The 21,975-nt window shown below is 39.1% G+C and overlaps 1 protein-coding gene across 7 annotated transcripts in view; it reads right to left on the reverse strand.

Moving 5' to 3' along the window:
• The window catches only part of PUM2 (pumilio RNA binding family member 2), a 96,903-nt gene extending 76,993 nt beyond the window's left edge, over positions 1-19,910 (reverse strand). For 6 of the 7 annotated variants that reach the window (XM_061154869.1, XM_061154866.1, XM_061154868.1 and 3 more), the window contains exon 1: positions 19,680-19,832. The gene's annotated coding sequence lies outside the window, so the exon portion shown is untranslated. Of the gene's footprint in view, positions 1-19,679; positions 19,833-19,891 lie in introns of those variants that run through there. The other variant, XM_061154864.1, reaches the window with a different exon arrangement.
• Positions 19,911-21,975: the final 2,065 nt, after the last annotated feature.

A 21,975-nucleotide genomic window follows, 5' to 3' on the forward strand; every position in this document is an offset into this window, starting at 1 on the left:
TCAACCGTTCCCAGCATCAGGGTCTTTTCTAGTGAGTCAGCTCTTCGTATCAGATGGCTAAAGAACTGGAGCTTCAGCATCAGTCCTTCCAATAAACATTCAGGGTTGATTTCCTTTAGGACTGATAGTTGATCACTTAACAGTAAGTTGAAAATAAAAAGTGAATTTGAACACAGATCAACAGTGATTTCCAATCTAACAAGAAGGGGAGGAAAAAAGGAAAGAGAAACAATTAATGAAGTGGAAAAATTATTTAAAGAAATAATGGCCAGAAATCCCCTTATATTTGATGAAAGCAAAACTTACAGATTCACGATGCTCAGTGAACTCCATGTAAAATAAATAGGAAAAACAAAAACAAAACCTCACCCCTATGCACTGAAAAGTGATGAACAAAGAGAAAATCCTGAAAGCAGACAGAAAAAAATGACAAAAAGGGGAAAAATGATGTATGACCACTGCCTTCACAGTAGAAGCAATGGGAACCAGAATAAAAAGGATCAGACTTTAGAGGGCTGAAAGAAGGAAAAAATGCTAACCTACAATTTTTATCTGGTGAAAATATCTTTTAAGAATAAAGGCTAAAAGACATTTATAGACAAAAAGAAAAAAAACTGCTAAACAGATTTCTACCTCAGAAAGTCCTTTAAAAATTCTTAAGCTAAAGGGAAAGGATATCAGATGGAAATTCAGATCATCAGGAAGGAAGAGCACCAGAAATGCTAAGTATGTACGTAAGTACAAAGGACTATTTTTTCCCCCTCTTTTACTTCTTCAAAGTATACATCCCCACTTAGAGCAAAAATTTCATTATGGGTTTGGTAACGTAATAGTTAGATGAACTATTTACACACACATCCAATACCTAACTATAATAAACATCTCTAGCCATACCATCATGACATGGATTTAAAACAGAAGTTCAAGATCAAAGCACTCTTTTACCACCCAACATCTACAGATGGCCCTCAATATCCATCCACATCTGCATGTTTCACCAACCAGGGATCAAAAGTATGAAAAAAATTCCAAAGAGTTCCCAAAATCAAATCCCCTGAGGGCTGGCACCTATTTACATAACACTGACATTGTAATAGATACTATAAGTAATCTAGAGATGATTTAAAGTACACCCCAGTGTGCATACAGATTATATGCACACCACTTTACATAGGGAACTTGAGCATCTTCAGATGTTGGTATTGGGCTGGGGAGGCCCCTGGCACAATGCCCTGCAGATACTGATGTACAACTGTACATTCATAAATATATTTTGGAGGGACCCCAATTATCTGATAAGTAAAGGAAATCTTGGACCAAATGTGTCCTACACTTCTCAGTCATGCAATCAAAGTTCTACATCTTACCGTGAACAATTCACTCTAATGTCTAGTATGGTCTGCTCAAACCATCTTTGACTTCCATTGTTTCTTTAAAATTTCCTAAATTGGGGAAGGGTCCATTTTATTTTTTTGCAAGTGCTTCTTAAGATCTCCATACAGCCCTAAACTCAGTGTCCTTTATGATCTTTTTTTACATTTGTGATTTTACTTTCTCCTATACCATGTATCTTACAGACCTTGTATTTTCAGATCTCCCATCCCATGACAGCCTCAACTTCTTCCAAACATTAACTATTTCCCAAACCTAATGGCCAATCATCTGAAAGCTTCGGGATACTGCTAACATACTATCAGGAATCAAGTATTTTCAACCACCTAAAGAGGTGTTCTAGTTTCTTAGAAATGCTTCCATTTAAATCCTACCAATTTGACAATGCAGCCATATAACTCTGACTTCATAATTCAATTTATGAATATACATTAAATGATATTAAGCCCTGAAGTCTAGGTTCAATACACAAATATCATACCAATTACAGGCACTAAAAAAAAACTTCTGTGTGACATCTTACTTATCTGTATTCTCTGAGAACAGACTGTCCTTATTAAGATTAATTATTCCACTAGGGCCAAAAAATGTAAGATTCTTGTTACTTGGGATGGAAATAGTTATAAAAATGGATTCATTATTCTGCAATCCTGAAGAAAGCATTATGAATAAATTTTACATGTAAGATAATGTGTGTGCATGCTAAGTGGCTTCAGTCTTGTCCGACTCTTTGCAACCCCATGGACTATAGCCTGCCAGGCTCCTCTGTCCGTGGGATTCTCCAGGCAAGAATACTGGTGTGGGTTACCATTTCCTTCTCTAGGGGATCTTCCTGACCCAGGGGTCAAACCCGTGTCTCCTGAGGCTCCTGCACTGCAGGCAGATTCTTTACCGCTGAGCCACCAGGGAAGCTCCTAAGATGATGTGAAAGTACAAACAATACGTGATTTTAGATTCAGAATACAGAGTTTTGAGTCTTAAATTCTGCCTAACTTCTAAATCTTTTCTGTTGTGAAGATCACATGTATCAAAAGTGTTTTGTGAGTCATCAATAAAAAGTGCTCAACAAGTAACTAGTTGTTATTATTAAAAGCATTACATACTATTCTAGAAAGAACTGACACTTTCTGAAACTCAGGTTGCTCAATGTTTGTGTCTCTAGTAGGAAGCCTTCTGTTAGTATTTCAGCCTCCTGCCTTGTTTTCAGGTTCAATACTACTTGACTTGGAACATATTACTTCTGACCTTTCTAATTAGGTTGCCTTTAATCTGCAGTAAACTGTAGCCTCAGGTAACTATGGCAGAATTTTAGCTCTAAGAAGGAAACTACCTCTAACAAACACAAACACACATTCTGAAGTTTCAATACCTTCTTAGGAAAGCAATTTGGTATCATATATATAGGTTCTTATCTTCTGAACCAGTCTCCCTTACTTTGAAAATCAATCCAAAGAATAAAACCTGAATATAAAAATGTTTTATGTAGAAAAATGTTTGTAGTAGTGTTGCTTACAGATCCCTGAGAGTATAAACTGCATAACTGTCTCACAGTAAGTGATACAACACAAGTATAAATATTGTGTAGCTATTAACAATATTTGAGTTTGTAAGGAAATGCTTGTATTAATAATAGCAATGTTAAGAGAAAAAGGAAATATACCAGTATCTGTACAGTCCTTAAGTGATCAGAGCACACCAATTTGTTCCATCCATTTTTATTTTATTACAATAAGCCTATACAATATACAAATGAGAGAAGACTTTTATTAAGAAGGAAAAATAGGAAGAGACTTACGTCTTCTCAAAAGTAAAAGCATCAGAGCTTTATCGAAGTCCCCTTTTCACTTACTTCTAAGTTTTCATCTGTGGTGCAAATAGATGTGCTCATAAGTTAAAGAGACTCCAGACTGAGAGATGTCTCTTAGTTTTATGGCTCCACATACTTTTGTGGCGAATCATGCCCTAGTGCAGAGGTCAACTAACTTTTTCTGTAAAGAAACTGATGGACAGTATATATACATTTTAGGCTTTAGAGGTCATACAGTCCCTAAGCTTCTCAAGTATGCATTTGTAGCACAAAAGCAGCCATGGACAATAAGAAAATGAATGAACACAGATGTGTCCTAATAAAACTTTATTTATGAATACCGTGTTTTTTGATGTGTCACAAAATCTTATTTCTTTTGCTTTTTCCCCCCAACAATTAAAAATTCTAAAAGTCAATCCTAGAGAGCAGTTCAGACAAAAACAGGTGGTGGGCCAGATCTGACCTGTAGGCCAAACTTTTGCTGACCTGGGCTCTACTGCATTTACTCGACTGCTCCACAAAACATCAAATGCAGATAATCCCCTCTCATATTCGAGCAAACCCCAAAGTTAAGCATCAGAGCTTCGTTTTTAACCTTTCCATTTATACTATCCGCATGCACATTTTTTATTTTAATAATGAACAAGGATTTCAGATTACATTTAAACGTAGGTGGTGTTATCATTTCCTTTCAAATAACGTGGGTAGGTTACAGGGAAAAGAGTTTAAAACAAAACCCACAAAACAAGACTCAAGCTCAGCTTTTCAGTTTAAGGTGTTATTTATTTCAATCATGAGAAAGAGAATGGATGAGAAAGTGGGCAAAATAATGGGACAGAAAGAAAATAAACACTGTTTCAATTCTTCTGCAATGAAGTTCATATTAAAATGAAGCTGCAGGAGCAGCGGGTCACACATATGCCACTAAGAAGGACTAAAATTTTCACAAAACACCAAACTGTTATGTTGAACACTATGTCTGCTGGAATCAACTGAGGGCAAGGGAAAACAATCTGGATATAATGTAACAACTCTCCCTTGCATGGTTAGATGTAAAGGAGAAAGCAAATAACCCCTTTCTTCCAACAAGCAATGGAGTAGCAGGCTCTCAGTTAAATAACACCGAACTTTGTTCCCTTCAGGAAAATGTATCCAAAAATTATGGCACACACTATACTGCTTGGGGGTATGAAGTCTGTTTTCAATTTTTTTTGGCTTGCATTATTAAGCCATGAAGCTTATTTCCTTAAACAACTACAATTTGCTAATACAGAAAATACATAATAGAAACTTATCTATGGCCAAGACCCGGTATAATCTTGTGGTAAATTTGAACTAAAAAATTATAGTGTTTGAGGTTATGAATCTTTAACACAATGGTCACAAAAGAGTGTCTTTATTAGGTTCTAAAAGTGAACAGTTTTGGCTAATTTTCTTGTGGACAGCATTATTACTAATTATGTAAGAAAAACAGATAAAGTACCACAAATAACAACTTGGTTAAATTTTTTGAGTTTTCATATGTACTAATGCATAATCCGAAGTTTACAAATAGTCTGTATAATGAACCAAGAATATACATTATTTTCTCAGGGAACATCTGATCCAATTCCTTACCATATGCCTACCATAAAAAAACTGGAACAGGAAATGGCAACCCACTTCAGTATCCCTGGCCTGGAAGATCCCATGAATAAGAGAACCTGGTGCGCTACAGTACAAAGGGTCACAAAGAGTCAGATACAACTGAGCGACTGAAAAAATAGGTTGGGGATCAAAAACCATTTAGAGCTACAATAAAAGGTATTAAAAGCACCAGCATATAATACTAATCACATTTTCACAGCATTATAATTAGTTCTATTTTAAAGCCATAGTAGCTATTAAACTCTGGAGTTAAAGGGGTGACGAACTGTCTTAGCCACCAAAATGCTCAATATATATTTAATTAAAAAATCATTTTAGGAAATGTAAATTCAGATCACGCATGCATGCTAAATCACTTCAGTCCGTGTTTGACTCTGTGGAACCGTAACGACTACAGCCCGCCAGACTCCTCTATCCATGTGATTCTCCAGGCAACAATACTGGAGTGGGTTGCCATGCCCTTCTCCAGGGGATTTTCCTGACTCAGGTATCTAACCCACATCTCTTCTGTCTCCTGCACTGGCAAGCGGGTTCTCTACCACTAGCACCACCTCAGTTCAGTTCGGTTGCTCAGTCATGTCTGACTCTTTGCGACCCCATGGACTGCAGCACACCAGGCCTCTGTCCATCACCAACTCCCAGAGGTTACTCAAACTCATGTCCATTGAGTCGGTGATGCCATCCAACCATCTCATCCTCTGTTGTCCCCTTCTCCTCCTGCCTTCAATCTTTCCCAGCATCAGGGTATTTTCCAGTGAGTCACTTCTTCACATCAGGTGGCCAAAGTGTTGAAGTTTCAGCTTCAACATCAGTCCTTCCAATAAATATTCAGGACTGATTTCCTTTAAGATAGACTGGCTGGATCTCCTTGCTGTCCAAAGGACTCTCAAGAGTCTTCTCCAACACCACAGTTCAAAAGCATCAATTCCTCTCTGCTCAGCTTTCTTTACAGTCCAACTCTCACATCCATACGGGAGCACTGGAAAAACCATAGCCTCGACTAGACAGACCTTTGTTGGCAAAGTAATGTCTCTGCTTTTTAATATGCTGTCTAGGTTGGTCATAACTTTTCTTCCAAGGAGTAAGCGTCTTTTATTTCATGGCTGCAGTCACCATCTGCAAGGATTTTGGAGCCCAAAAAATAAAGTGCCACCTGGGAAGCCCAAAATTCAGATCATGAAATCATCTAATATCTGGATAGTGACTGTTTATACGTGCCTTCATTTATACACAATGTTCATTTTAACAGACATAAACAAGGTTCTTCCTCAGACTTTATGTACAACTGAAAACATTTACCAACATAAAATGAGTGCAACTTCCCATTGGCACTACTTCTCCTAATTGGTCCTCTAATATATAGAGGCTGTTGCTACCCCAAGAATCAACTACAAGAACAAAGTACATGGAAACTTAATTGACTGACGTAAGTCAATATACACAAAGAGTAACTTTAAGCTGCTTATAAAATATTCCTACAGTAATCAAACTCCTTGGACTGATTTTAACAAACATAATCATTGAGCATAAATTAGTAGTATCCACTGAAAACAGGGGAGAAAGAAATGGTAGCCCACTCCAGTATTCTTGCCTGGAGAATCCCATGGACAGAGGAGCCTGGTGGGCCATACAGTTCATGGGGTCGCAGAGAGTCAGACACAACTGAGCTTCTGAGCATTGAAAACAGGCACTAAAGTCCTTAAGAATACCTTAATCTCTTCAGCACAGGAAATCACTTTTACAAATTTTCCAACAAAATTAATTTGTTTAGTAATGCCTCTTCTTATCCATATGACAAAGGTAAACTAAATCCAGGTTTGTGTTTATTTCTGGTAGACTATTAGCTTTCACCAACTTAACATTTGAAGTCTCTAGGAATCACCATCAACATCTAGTCATTTGTTATTTATCTGGGGGAACAAACTGAACCACACACTTTTTCAGAGGTGTTGAACAAGTCACTGAGGTGGTGGTTGAGCCAGAAGCCACAAATTTTTTTTGATATATGCTACTCATTTGTCCATGTACTTCATGGGAGAATGACATACTTGTTTTACCACCATTAAGAACAGTACTGTATATTAAGGAAAAGTCAAATTTTACGCTCTGAATAAAACCTGGCCAAAAAAATGTGTTATCAATATACAGACTCCCAGAAACTAGAACTCTTCAAAGACCCTAGCTTAAATCTTCTACGATTAGAAATTAAGATTGTTCCAACACAAGCATTAAGACATTAAATAAAAATTTACCAAATATTTATGTGCAAGAAAACTTGCAGCTCTTTGAGGCACAATCTCAGATATATTCTCAAGGAGACATAATGGGGATAAATACATACTTACATACTTGCAGCTGTAAGGTGAGGTATTTTTTCCTTAGAATTCTCCCAAAGGAGAATCACTATATTTAGTCCTTACAAAGTCTCTTATACTTCAAGGCATTCTCTCAATTGGTTAAGAAATAAAACACTGATTATTGAAATTTCTTTTTGAAAAACAGAATACTGCTCAAAGAAAATCTACACACTAAAACAACCTCAATGCTAGTTTTTGATGTTTTTACGTATCACCTGAGAGCAGTAGGTCAAATAACTTAGATGGAAAATGAAGATAACTATTAGATAATTCAAAATGGTTCTAATCAGACCAAGATACATGTGAAATGTCCAATGTAAATTATTAAATGAGTCACCTCAAAAAGCAGTATTTCTAAGTTAACGTTTTTATATATAAAATGCCATCATTCTGAAAGTGGAACTAGCATTTATACGCCTCATGATATATGTAATAAGAAACAGCACCAATGAAGAAAACTGCTTTTTTTAAAAAAAGTAAATCAGTAAACATCAATCTAAGAAAGCTGCTACATCTAAATACTGATTTATTAGAAATACGAGAAAGAGAACATGCAAAATCAATAGATAACACAAGGATGCAACTGCCCAATCCAGAATATGGAAAAAAGAAAAAAATTCACCTCATTTCACTACCTATGAAATTTTGTTATGAGGAGGGGAGAGGAAGGACTATTATATAAACTACAGGCTTAAAAGTCAAATATATGTATAAACTTTGCTTGAATCCTGATTCTAACAAACCAACTATAAAAAAGACTTGAGAAAATCAGAGAAATCTAAATATAGGATGGGTATTAGATGATATTAAGGAATTTTATTAGCAGTAATAATAGTAAGATTGTATTTTTTACTAAGTTCTCATAAGCATGAGAATTTATGCTTAAACTAGCTATTGTCTGGGATTTGCTTTGAAATACTTTAAAAAAGTAAAATATAGGTATAAAGATTTCACACAACGTTGCACATGGATGATCTAGTACTCCAAGGTATACTATACTATTCTACTTGAGTTTGAAAACTTCCATAGTAATTTTAACAAGATAACAATATGACCAGCAGCCTTGGGAAGCATTTAAAGCCTTGTTAAGTATTTAAACTGGGCTCTGAGGGATAGGTAAGTTTTGGACACCCTCCCACACACCTTGAGACAAAACATTTATCAACTGCAGCTTGTAAAGGGGGTTACTCTCTACAAGATTAACTGACTTATGATCCAAGCTGTTGTTTAAACCTAACATCACCTATTTCCTCAACCGCAGTTTTGACAAGGAGTATATGAAATTAAAAACAACAACAACAAAGAACTATTTCCAAATGAGCATAAACCTCTCTAGACTAATTTCTATCAGACACCATCCCTTAAAGAGAAAACAGAATTTACTGAGCACTTGATTTTATCCCAGTGATCACAGTAGGCATGTTATATTTAATTCCCACAACAATCCAGCAAAGTAGGTATTGTATTCCTAATTACAAACAAGAAAATTGTGCTCAACTTCTCTACCCTAGTAGACAAAGCTATTAAAATGGCAGAGGATTCAAGAATATGAAGACTCCAAAAGCTCCATGCTATTTTCCGCACCAACCAAGCATAAACCATCACTCTCTTCCCCGACTTTCCTTTTGCTGAACTATGTCAGTCCCCTGGACAGCTCTGTCATTTTATCTCTTCATGTGCAAATCCTACAATTCTTTTGATTTGTTTGGCTCAAATGCCACTTTCTCCATTAAAACCTTCTCCAAATAATCTTTTTCTCAGTTCTCCTGACATTTAATGTGTATTTTTCAATGTATTAATATCATCTTACCCATGAGAATTTAAAACCTCATCAGAATTATGTACCACAATTTTGAATACTGTTCTGGTTGTGCCAGTGTTCTGTGAAATGTTAACAGTCATGAGGGAGGAGACCAAAAGGATACTAAATACTGTAATAAGGAGGGAAAGAAAATGATAAAATTATCAACTATACACCCATTAAAAGCATGAGATGGGTATATTTATGCATACATGGAAAAAATTTTAGACTATTACGTGAAAAGTCAAGGTAAAAACCAGTGATTCTATCTTTCCACTTCTGTAAAATCAGGACACATGCATACGTATGTATACATGGAAAATAGAGTGATACAACCGCTAATAGTAGTCATGTCAGGAAAGAGATATTCATGATTTTTTTATAGTTCTATACTCTTTGAATACTTATATTTTAAAAACGTTTAAAATATATACATGTTAAAAATCACTAGGTAAGTTGGCTTGGAAAACAATGTTTTATATGGTAGAACTCAAATATACATACATCTATACATGAAAAAGGTATCATGAGTTATAAAGAAACATAACAGAAAAACATCTTTTCAGTAAATTAAGTATCACTTAAAAGAAAATATTCTCCAGAATTCCCCTGAAGAACCAATGGTTACGACTTGCTGCTTTCACTCCTCTGGAGCCCAAGTTCAATCCTGCCCCTTATCTGTAAACTTCTAAGGGTTTTAAAGATGTTATGAAACAATTAACATGTATAAGCACACCTACTATAGCAATTACCTCTAGACACACCTTCATGGTATTTTAGGTTTAAAAAAAAAAGGAAACCCAATTTGTAGATCTAAATATTCTATCACCTGATTTAAAGGAATTGCACTTCTGGTTAGCACTTATTTTTTTACCCTAATTCTTCGATATACTCTTCCAAAGTGTTCAAAAAAATGGAGCAAAAGAATCCATACATTAAAATTCAACATATTTTACAGTCTGATTTACATATTTCTAGTTTTCAAAACATTTCACAGTATTGTTCTTTGCTTTGTAAGTATTCTTTGACAAAAGGTTAGGGAAGAAGAGGGGAACTGGCTTAAAAAAAATTCACAATTACTCCTACCACTCAAGACCATCATTGATCTAATTCAGAAATTCCCAAAGAAAGCCAGAACACTCCAGTTCTAGGCTATTATCTCATTCTATCATCAATATGAATCAGTAAGTTTAATCACTACAGGAAGCTACCTCTAAGTTTGGACTCTCAAAGGCTTAATACCTGGGGTGTTAATCATTCACTTGTGTCCTACTCTTTGCAATCCCATGGACTGCAGCCCACCAGGCTCCTCTGTCCATGGGATTCTTCAGGCAAGAATACTGCAGTGGGCTGCCATTCCCTTCTCCAGGGGATCTTCCCAACCCATGGATCGAACCCAGGTCTCCTGCACTGCAGGCAGATTCTTTACCATCTGAGCCACTAGGGAAGACCACCTGGGGTAGAATACACTAAAATAAGATTGGTGATGGATCAAAGATGTGCTTTTTTCCGTACATATAACGAGGACCTGTTAACTGACCCTCAGAAAACTAAACGTGCTAACATTCTGAAAATTCTTCATGTACCCCTCAGGGATATGAGCATCTCAGTGTTAAGGTCACTGGTTATCATATCCTCATAGTGCATGAGAATCTAGATAGGTTTGAAAACTACAAACACATCCCACCTATCTTAAGAATTATCTGAATTAGTCCTAGAAGGGAGACAGGCACAAATTTGGGGAGGCTTGCCTGGTGGCTCGGAGGGTAAAGCGTCTGCCTGCAATATGGGAGACCCGGGTTTGATCCCTGGGTTGGGAAGATCCCCTGGAGAAGGAAATGGCAAACCACTCCAGCATTCTTGCCTGGAGAATCCTATAGGTGGAAGAGCCTGGTAGACTACAGTCCATGGGGTTGCAAAGAGTCGGACACGACTGAACAACTTCACTTTTTTTCTTTCTTTCCTTCTGCTCTCCAAGTAATGCTTCCCTTTGCAGATAGGGTTGAGACCCTTATACATACCATACCACCTGTATCAGTTCAGTTCAGTTGCTCAGTCGTGTCCAAACTCTGTGACCCCACGAACCACAGCATACCAGACCTCCCTGTTCACCACCAACTCCCAGAGTCCACCCAAACCCATGTCCATTGAGTCAGTGATGCCATCCAACCATCTCATCCTCTGTTGTCCCCTTCCCCTCCTGCCATCAATCTTTCCCAGCATCAGGGTCTTTTCAAATGAGTCAGCTCTTCCCATCAGGTGGCCAAAGTATTAAGAGTTTCAGCTTCAACATCAGTCCTTCCAATGAACACCCAAAACTGATCTCCTTTAGGATGGACTGGTTGGATCTCCTTGCAGTCCAAGGGCCTCTCAAGAGTCTTCTCCAACACCACAGTTCAAAAGCATCAATTCTGTGGCACTCAGCTTTCTTTATAGTCCAACTCTCACATCCATACAGGACCACTGGAGAAACCATAGCCTTGACTAGACAGACCTTTGTTGCCAAAGTCATGTCTCTGCTTTTTAATATGCTGTCTAGGTTGGTCACAGCTTTCCTTCTAAGGAGTAAGCGTCTTTTAATTTCATGGCTGCAATCTTCATCTGCAGTGATTTTGGAGCCCAGAAAAATAAAGTCAGCCACTCTTTCCCCATCTATTTGCCGTGAAGTGATGAGACCAGATTCCATGATCTTAGTTTTCTGAAAGTTGAGCTTTAAGCCAACTTTTTCACTCTCTTCTTTCACTTTCATCAAGAGGCTCTTTAGTTCTTCACTTTCTGCCATAAGGATGGTGTCATCTGCATATCTGAGGTTATTGATATTTCTACCAGCAATCTTGATTCCAGTTTGTGCTTCCTCCAGCCCAGCGTTTCTCATGATGCAGTCTGCATATAAGTTAAATAAGCAGGGTGACAATATACAGCCTTGATGCATTCCTTTTCCTATTTGGAACCAGTCTGTTGTTCCATGTCCAGTTCTAACTGTTGCTTCCTGACCTACATACAGGCAGGTCAGGTGGTCTAGTATTCCCATCTCTTTCAGAATTTTCCACAGTTTATTGTAATCCACACAGTCAAAGGCTTGGGCATAGTCAATAAAGCAGAAATAGATGTTTTCTGGAACTCTCTTGCTTTATCAATGATCCAGTGGATGTTGGCAATTTGATCTCTTGTTCCTCTGCCTTTTCTAAAACCAGCTTGAACATCTGGAAGTTCACGGTTCATGTATTGCTGAAGCCTGGCTTGGAGAATTTTGATCATTACTTTACTAGCACGTGAGATGAGTGCAGTTGTGCGGTAGTTTGAGCATTCTTTGGGATTGGAATGAAAACTGACCTTTTCCAGTCCTGTGGCCATTGTTGAGTTTTCCAAATTTGCTGGCATACTGAGTGCAGCACTTTCACAGCATCATCTTCCAGGATTTAAAATAGCTCAACTGGAATTCCATCACCTCCACTAGCTTTGTTCGTAGTGATGCTTCCTAAGACCCACTTGACTTCACATTCCAGGATGTCTGGTTTTAGGTGAGTGATCACACCATCCTGATTATCTGGGTCATGAAGATCTTTTCTGTACAAGGGTTTAATTCACAAGGACCCTAGTGATTTTCCAACTAAAAGTTTTGCATCATTCATCATGGCATAACAGAAACAGAAACCAGAACTAGAAGATCTATAATATGGTACCATGTTTGCCTCTAAGTACCTAAATGAACTCAAAGCACTTGAACTCTCTGCTTCTGTTTTCCCGTTTGCAAATGACAGTAACAATGTTTCCCTCATAAGGTTATTGTGGAGACTAGATAACATGTAAAATTGCAATATAAGTCCTCTCTAGTGTATTAACAAATCATAATGAGTGGACATATTTTTTTTTTGTTTGAGAATATATAATCCTTTGACACAGTTATTTCTCTTCTGACAATTTAACTTACACAAACAACATAAAAGGATGAACTGAATAATGGTATTTACTGCAACATTTGCTTGCAGTACTTAAAAAAAGAACCTAAACAAACAAAAAAAAAAGGGTTAGCAAAAATAAAGTCATGCAGTATTACAAGTTATTAAAATTAAACTTACATGTACTAATACAGTAAAATATCCATGATATTAAATAAAAACACCAGGTTGCCTGAGGTGTGTAATCTGATCCATGTTTTGTTTAGTAAAAGAGGGGCAATGTATTATGTGTGGAGTATGAAAAAATAAACACCCAAGTTTGGTAAGAGACTGGGTACTGCTGGCTTCATGCTTTTGTATTTCTGTGTTCTAAGGCTTGTAAGCAAAATAAATTGTTTTTTTAAAAAAGGTTCTATATTAATACAGTTTAAATCTATTACAGTTTAGAAACTTTATCACAAAACAGAGTACAAGCAATCTTGTGCTACTTTCAATTTATTTTAGTACTAGGTTGAATGCCCAACAAATGAAGATCTGTCTCCAATGGTGATCTAGAAATTTTCAATTGTTACACATTATCAATTAGAGGCAACATAGCACCAAGGGGAAATAACTAAAAAAATCTTAATTAGGTTGTAACAGAGAATTAAAGGAAATCATTTGAATTCGTGGTATGAGACAACTGGAAAAAGCAAAAACCATTTTAAGCAGCAGATTTAAGTGCAACTTTTAGAAGATTTTCTTCTTCAGACAAAAATTTTCCAAAGTGTGCTTCTTAATCACCAACGCACAGCATTCTTTAAAATAAGAGGTTCCTGTCCAACACACTTAGAACACACTGCTCCCCAGCACCCATTTGTTCTTTTGCAAGCTTAGCACAAGGTCATTCTGGAATCCATTCTTTGTGATATTAGCATAGTAAAGGCTCTGAGATGTCCCACAATTAAAACTGCTTAACTGGGAATCCCCCAGCAGTCCAGTGGTTAGAACTCCGCACTTCATCTGCTGAGGGACTACGTTTCATGCTGGTTGGGGAACTAAGATTCCACAAGCCCTGAAGTGTGGCATGTACACATGCATAAATAAATAAATCTACTTCACTTTAACCTAGTATGACTGTAACTTTCTATAAACATGTTAACACAAAAGATGATATTTTGAGAAGCAGTCATTCTAGTCTAGTCCAAAAAAAAGAAAAATGAATGAGTTATCTATTTCAATTTTCTTAACTTTTCTCTAGGAAAAGTCATAACCTGTGACAGTTAAGTGTTTTAACTGTTTAGTTTACTGTGACTATCATGAACAGTGTAAGAAAAATATGAACAGTGCAAATTTTTGAATTAAATATAAGGAAATCTTTTAGGTGATGAGTATGAATTGTGATTTTTTAAACAGGTTCCTCAAATATTCAAGAACAAGCCTTGAACTCATGATCTGCTTCCCAATCACTTTAAATTGAGATGACCATACCAATTTCCTAAAGATATAGAAGTAAAACAAAACCCTAAGCTCTCACTTAGAAAACAACAAAAACTCAAAAGTACCTACACTGCAGTTTCTGAAAAGAGAAACCAAATGTATGTTAGTTTCAAGGACTACCAGTTTCAAGGTACATACCAGAAAAAGTGCCTGTGGTAGAAATAGTTGAGTATAATCTAAATGAAATTCACTCTACACAAAATAAAAAATTTTGGAAGACATACCAAGTGATTCATAGGAAATGTACACAACAAAAACTAATCTTAGGAAAATACCTAAGCAAATATTAATAAAAATAGTAAACTCAAGTTTAACTTCTAAAGTCATAAAGACGGGGGGACACGGTACATTATACAATGAAACTCTCAGTATCCAGTTCCTTGGAGGCAACCTTTTTTTTTTTATGAGATAATCTTATTTCTAACACTAAGCTTTAAAAAAAAATTCTTATATACAGTATTATAGAGAACTCAAGAGTTGTAACAGAAAATATACTCAACGACTTGCTTAGCAGATGCAAGGTTTCATAATCTCATTTTTTAGCCAATCCTTCAGGGAAAGTCATGTGTCTAACTCCTCTAACACAATCCAGGGAAAGCGACTCACAGTAATTATGTTATGGGTTCCTGGACAATAATGCTCTAAATCTTTCCAAGATACCATCTCCAAAGTCTTCACAGAATTGTTCAAATTTAAAATGGCCCTTAAATCCAGTGGGTCTCTACCTATATCTGCAGTCAAATCTTTTCCCTACCTCCCCTTCTAGCTCTGCCATTCTCCCTATCTGGGTCACTACACACACTAATCCCTCTGGCTAAATGCCATTTCACCCATCTCTTGACTAAATTAACATTTCTAAGTCTTCTTACAGTCCACTAGACCTCTCCTGGAAAGCTTCTCCTGACCCCCCGCAGTGTCTACCTACCTGAGTCCACAGCACTTCTGCAACACCACCTAGGGTGGCACTTAGTGTACTGCACTGTGTAAACATGAGTTTTATCAACTTCCTCTCCACTGTAAACATAACCTTATAGTTGCAGTAAAACAGTAAGACCAGAGACCACTGCCCCACCAACATCTAAACACTGTAGCACATGACAGGCCTGCCTGCAAACCTCAAAAAATGAAGGCAAGTTTCTGATACTCTAGCTTGATAAAATGATACAACTTAGACTATCCAGAGTAACAAATGGACTGAATGGGAATTAATACTCCATGAGTACCTTCTTAACCAGACTTGGGATTAAAAATTAGCAAACGATTTATCTTTGAGTACTCCTATTTTTGCTTGTATAGGCGCCACATAATTTAGAGTTTAAATGAAGACTGAGGATGCACAAACACAAATTGGATGAAAAGCAATCAATTATATTCTTACTGCAAGGTGGTCCAAGAAAACATCATAGGAAACCCTGAATTTCTAAATTCTCTACATTTCAAATCTTAATTCTGGTTATGCTGAATCAGTTTTAAATGACTCAGGTTTTGCCATTGAAAGTGTAATGTTTTTGCATTTAATCACGCTAAAAGTGCTAATAAAATACTATGTGTGTGTGTCTTAGTCACTCAGTCATGTCCAACTCTTTGCAACCTCATGGACTGTAGCCCACCAGGCTCGTCTCTGTCCCTGCAATTCTCTAGGCAAGAATACTGGAGTGGGTTGCCATTTCCTTCTCCAAGGGATCTTCCCCACTCAGGGATTGAACCCATGTCTTCTGCATTGGCAGGCAGATTTTTTTTTTTTTTTTTTTAACCACTGGGCCACCCGGCAAGCTATTCATTTACTTTCTTTTAATGTCAGAATGAAGAAAACCATTTTATACAGTTAAAGACTATCTCCCACTGATTCCCTAGTAAGCCTTTCAGAAACAGTGTCTAAAATCAGAGATCACCACTTAAGAGATCTAGAACTTGCTACTCTTGACATAAAATGTTCCACAAACAGAAACCACAAAGACATCTCTAAAATTAAGTCTCACATACTTTTTTGGGGGGACTTAAAAAAACCAACCCCTTCTCACACTATTTTTTACGTACTCTGGAAGTCAGCTACAGATTTTATTTTCCTAGACAGGCACTGAGTAGATGGTTTTGTACTGTCAGTTTATAGTCAATTTCACCAGAACTCTTCCAGGAAGCAGAATTTGGCGATCCAAATACACATATCATCCTAGGTAGGTGAAAATGACTGCCTTTTCTGTCCCACTTCCAGTTAAAGTGTTCTGACACCCTGACTATCCTTTTTCCCTTCACACTTCTTAGGCGCTTTTGTATCTGACAAGTATGGTAAAATTCTGGAATATGTATGTAAGGTGGACACAATCTGGATGTTTTCCAGTACTGTAAAGTCTTTTATCTCCTCACAAGATAGTGGTAAGAGAATAAGAAGTGAAAATCTGTGATATGTCTCTAAGCATATTGCCATGTGAAAATCTGAGAAGCAGCAGCATGTATCATGCACCTACCTATGTAATAATTCTATACAGCATTTCACTGGAAAAGTGTGAGAATATTATTTCTCTGTAAATTCACTTTTTCTACTACAAAAGCAACAACTAAATAAAAATGTCTTCTATCTATATTGCTAAATATAAAAATCACTATTTAAGTATTAGTTTCTAAATAATAGGGTTTGAAGAAACCTTTTTCCCACCACATCATAGGGTTTGAAGAAACCTTTTTCCCGACACATCAGAATTCAGGAGTGAGAGACATAGGAATTAAGACTGATGGTAATCCATATAGCTCCTTTATTTCTGAAAAGCAAAATCTAAACCTAGACCAAGACAGCATCCTAACAACCACACTTCATAATTATCCTAATCCAGTCACAGGTAGCACTGGTCAACCACAGTCCTCCTCCAGAAAGGGACAGAGTCTATCACTGGTGACCTCAGGAAGAAGCAGAGTGCTTTCTGCAAGGGGGCAGGCTCCCAAAGAGTACGGGGAAAGGGGCTGAGCCATATACTTGATCAGTTCCTTCTTATAAACTCATCAAAAGGAAAAGTAAGTAGGTGGGACAATACGAGCAAGTCAGACTATTTTTATGCTTTCTAAAAAACAGCAAAAAAATCTAGTATGTAACAAGTCAATTTACAATGTTACAGGTACAATTATTATCTTAATCATACCTGTCAGTAAAATGGCCTCAAACTGTGAATGCAAGCTGAACAAAGCCGTTCAGATATTTCAAGTAGGTATCCACAAGTTATAAAAACATGAAAAAATACAGAGTGTTTTCCTGTCTTAGAAACCCAACAAATTCAAAGGTCGCTGAATTACAAAGTACAAAGAACTTGAGTCTAGGAGACAGAACCAACCTCCACTTAAAACTATGAAGATCCTATCAGTATCAATAAAAAGGAGGCAGTCTGGTCACAGAGAAGATTGGCTTTGGATGTCACACCTGGCCTTAATATCTGAAAGTAATCACTTCTGTTAACTTGGATAGTACCTACACAGGAAGTAAACTACATAGGAAGATAAATTATCTTTCAACACCGGAAAGATTTATAAACAAGTATGGAAGGTTTAAGAGAAACAAAATCCTAATATTAGTATCTGTGTTAAGACTGCTTATTTGGCTTATTACATACTTGTAATGCCTAAAAAAACTGACCTATTAAAGTGACAACCTTGTATGATCAATTTAAATGTGGCAGTATTTAGGCTTTAAAAAGCTGAAATTTTATTAATGTCAAACATCTAGGAGAACTTTAGACTCAAAATAAGAAAATTCTGTATTAACATTAAAGTTTAAATTGTTTGAAGATATTTGTTAATTGCAAATGTAACCTGAAGAGTGATTGTGCAAGTAACAAAAATGAACTTTAAAAACTGAAGAACCAGGATTCTGAAATATAACTTTAATTTTTTTTTTTTTTTAAATATGGCTTATCTCATACAAAACCCGCCCTCTGGAACACCAAAAGACAATTCTAAACAACTCAATGTCACCAGAAATTGGGTTTTTAAAAGACATGCTTGAAATAAGGGAAACGCCAGCAACTATTTAGGACGACTGTACAGATAAAGCAAATCATTTTTTTTAAAAAGAGTATTAAAAAACTAAGAACAGAAACTTAGCCAATTAAAACTCTTTTATGTTTGTGTTTTTAACCGGATTCCTAGCCAGAAATCCTTAAATCATCCTCCAGTGCTCCAGGTCACATGGTGAAGAGTCACCTATCAAACACGAATCTAAGCAGTAAACAAGTCTACTGAAATTCTTAGGTAACACCCTTTATTAAAATGTTCTTGATATACAATACCTTTCCAAGTACTACATTTCTCTCAAACATTTAAAAGCTTTTTTCTAGTACAGCTTCCCCCCCCCCGAAAAAAAAACCCTTTGCCCCTAAGTCTGTCACCAATTTTTAAGCTAAAATCTCACAAAGTACTAAGTCCAGATTTTAACACGGTTGTCTTATTATACATGATTAACCCCGCAATTCCCATCCCATTCAAACGTTTAAATGTGTCAGAATGAAAAGTTAAGAAAAGTTGGTTTTCCCTACCTGTGGTCTCGGAAGTTAACACTAACTTTAACACGTGTGTTTGGGCAAAAAAAATTTAACATGTTCCCCAAACTTGGCCCAGTTCAGATACAAAACAATGGCTAAAATGAGTGAAGTTTTAATCTCTTCTTTGGTTTTAATTTTTGCACATTTCCCTGAGTCTCGATATCGGTTCCAGTTAACAAAAACACAACACTCCTCACCAATGGCACCTAACACAACGAACCCATAAGCCCTACACCGTGTCTTTCGTCCCTACACCTGTCTGCCGGAAGCTCTTCCTGGACACGCTCGGGATCTCAAGCATTCATCCCCACACTTGTTTTCATAAACCCGCTCGTTCCTCTTCGCCCACTTCCAACTCGCATGCTTCTCGGGATCCACCCGGCCGCTCTCCCCCCGCACGTTCCGAGCCTTTAAGGGCTGGGCAGGCGGACAGCTCGATCTCTAACCCTGGGACCAAGAAAGGGACCTAGAAAGAGCCGCGAGGGCCCCCCCCGCAAACTCCGCGAGGCTCAAACGCGGGGAGGAAAGGAAGCGGGAAAGGCGTGAGCACTCCCCCCCGCCACACACACGCCGGGCGCACACCCCCTTCCGGCACCCCTCCTCCCCCTGCATTGTGCGAGCGGGCTCCAGGCCGCGGCCGTCCTGAGTTGCCTGCGGGCCCCGTCCGCCCTCCCGCCGGCGGGTTGCCCCCAGCCGAGACCGCCACACAAAGCCCGGGGAGCCGCCCCACGGCGCCAGAGCACGGGGAGAGGGGTGCAAGCGCGACTGACTTACGGGGCTGCTGCGGCCGCGCTGCCTCAGCCGGGGACACCGACCGTTGGGCACACGGCGGCGTCGCTCTTGGCCGTCCTCCCCCTCCTCCGCCTTCGGTGGCGGCAAGATCTTCTTTCTCCACCTACCTCCCTCCCCCCCACCCCACCTCCTCCTTCTCCTCCCCCTCCTCCTCCGAACCACCGAAGTACCGAGGGTGAGACACAGAGACTCACAACAACATGGCTGCCGCCACCGCCGCCTCCCCTCCCCTCCCCCCCGCCCACCGGGCGCGCGCAAAGCACTCCGGGAGAAAAGGGAAGGGAGGGAGGCGGTGGCGGGGCGGGGGGGGCGGGAGTGCTCACCAAGGTGCCGCTCCTCTCAGTGGCTTCCGACGCTTCTCCCGCGCTCCAGGCGCCCGCCGACGGCAGCTCTGCGCGTGCTCACGCTCTCTGCGCTCGCGCGTTTCGGCCGTCCCTCCGGCGTCTGCGTCCCCGCCCTCACCTTGCGAGCTCGCGGCTGGACCTGAGCTCGGCTGAGGCGGCGAGCGGGAGCGCGCGCCGGGCTCGGGCAGCGCAGGCGTGGTGTTTTCGGACGCGGCTGTCGTGTCCGTCTTCCCGCGTGGGGCCTAGTCTTCCGAACTCGCTGGCCTTGCGCTTCCTGTCCAGTAGTTCATTGTTCTCCCCCACACACCCCGACTGACTTGTGAGGGTGTCAGCGCCCTCCCCACCGCGGTGCAGTCCTCTCACTTTCGGAGTGCCGGCGCCCACAAGACCCGGACCAGTAATCCAGACCCTTAGGTTTCACCCTTATCCTCACCCCGAAGGAAGACGGTGGGAGGGGCGGGCGGGGACACGAGTGTGGAAAAGTGAACCCCTTAAGTGGACTTATGCGGGGGGCTGCCCCCACACCCCTCTAACCTCTGTGCTTGGCCCGGTAAACACAAAGGAAACTCGGGTGTTCTGCTAGGCCAGGGATTCTCTCTCGCGGCTGCTTCCCACGTCTGGATATCTGTAGCAGGCTCTTTTATTAGCCTTCCTGTGTTCAGCCTCAGCTGCTGTAAATATCAGGTGTGCTTGATATTTAAGGTGGTCATTGTACGTGTCACTGACAGTGATGCCTGACAGACATTTTAATCATCTGGAAGCTCATTAGAAATGCAGAATCTTGGCCCCACTCCAGAACTTAGTGAATCAAAACCTTCGTTTTAACAAGATTCCCAGGCAATTCCTCTACACAATGAATTTGAAGAAGCATTGGTGATCCAATCATAATAATTCCATCTCAATAGGAACTATTTCTGCAATGGGTGTGTCATCCATTTAAAGCCAATGAGACACAAAGGTGCCAACTCAGAACTTTGGGGTGGAGGGGGGGCCTCTGTAAGGAGCCAGTCTCTCTTTCTGAATGTATGAGACAGCAAGAAAGCATGTTGCCTCAGTTCCTGCTGTCAGGCATCTTATGACCACAAGGGAACCTAGACTGGGGTCAAGTAGCCTGCTCAGAGTGTTCATTCTCCTCTTCTAGAGTAACTAACAGATCTGGTGGGACAGAGGAGGCATAGGATGAACAATTGTTCTTTGCATTCCAGCCACATGCATTGCATCTAAGGGTTATGTCTCTGTGGCCTGTTGAGACAAGTGCTTCTCAACTATAGTTGCATGTCAGAATCACCTGGTCAACATTTTAAAGATCTGGATTTCCAGGCCCCATCCCAGAGATTTTTATTTAATGGGTCTGAGGGGAGACACTGATGTTTTTAAAAAGCTCTTCAGTGGTTATGCTGTGTAGCGATTGAGAACCACCAGCTTAGATCACATTTTACAGTATAATGCTATTTCAATATTCCCTATGCAAATACCGGCTTTCCACTGGGACTGCTCACTCAAGAAACTTCTTGTAAACTCCTTTTATAACTTTGTGGTTTTAATAAAAATCATTTAAGCCTTTTATAGAAGCTTCAAGAAATAAAGAAAAGCTCCAGGAAAACTGGAGTGAGTAGTCTATCCCTTCTCTAGTGGATCTTCACAACCCAGAAATTGAACCAGAGTCTCCTGCATTGCAGGCAGATTCTTTACCAACTGAGCTATCAGGGAATCCTAAAGAAAAGCTCAAATCACCCCAATTTTAATATCTCAGAAATACTACAAATAACCACGGTTGGTGAACACCATTATTACATAGATAAATACAGATAGAAAGGTGGATAGAGAGCTACATATGTAGAGTGACTGTAACAGGGGTAAGCTCAATCTGCACGTGTTGTTTTTAAAGTACAGTGTTGAATTTAGTCTTAAATTTAACTGAAGGATCTACTCAG

Source organism: Dama dama, chromosome 11 (assembly GCF_033118175.1).
Source record: "Dama dama isolate Ldn47 chromosome 11, ASM3311817v1, whole genome shotgun sequence".
NCBI classification, from domain to species: Eukaryota; Metazoa; Chordata; class Mammalia; order Artiodactyla; family Cervidae; genus Dama; species Dama dama.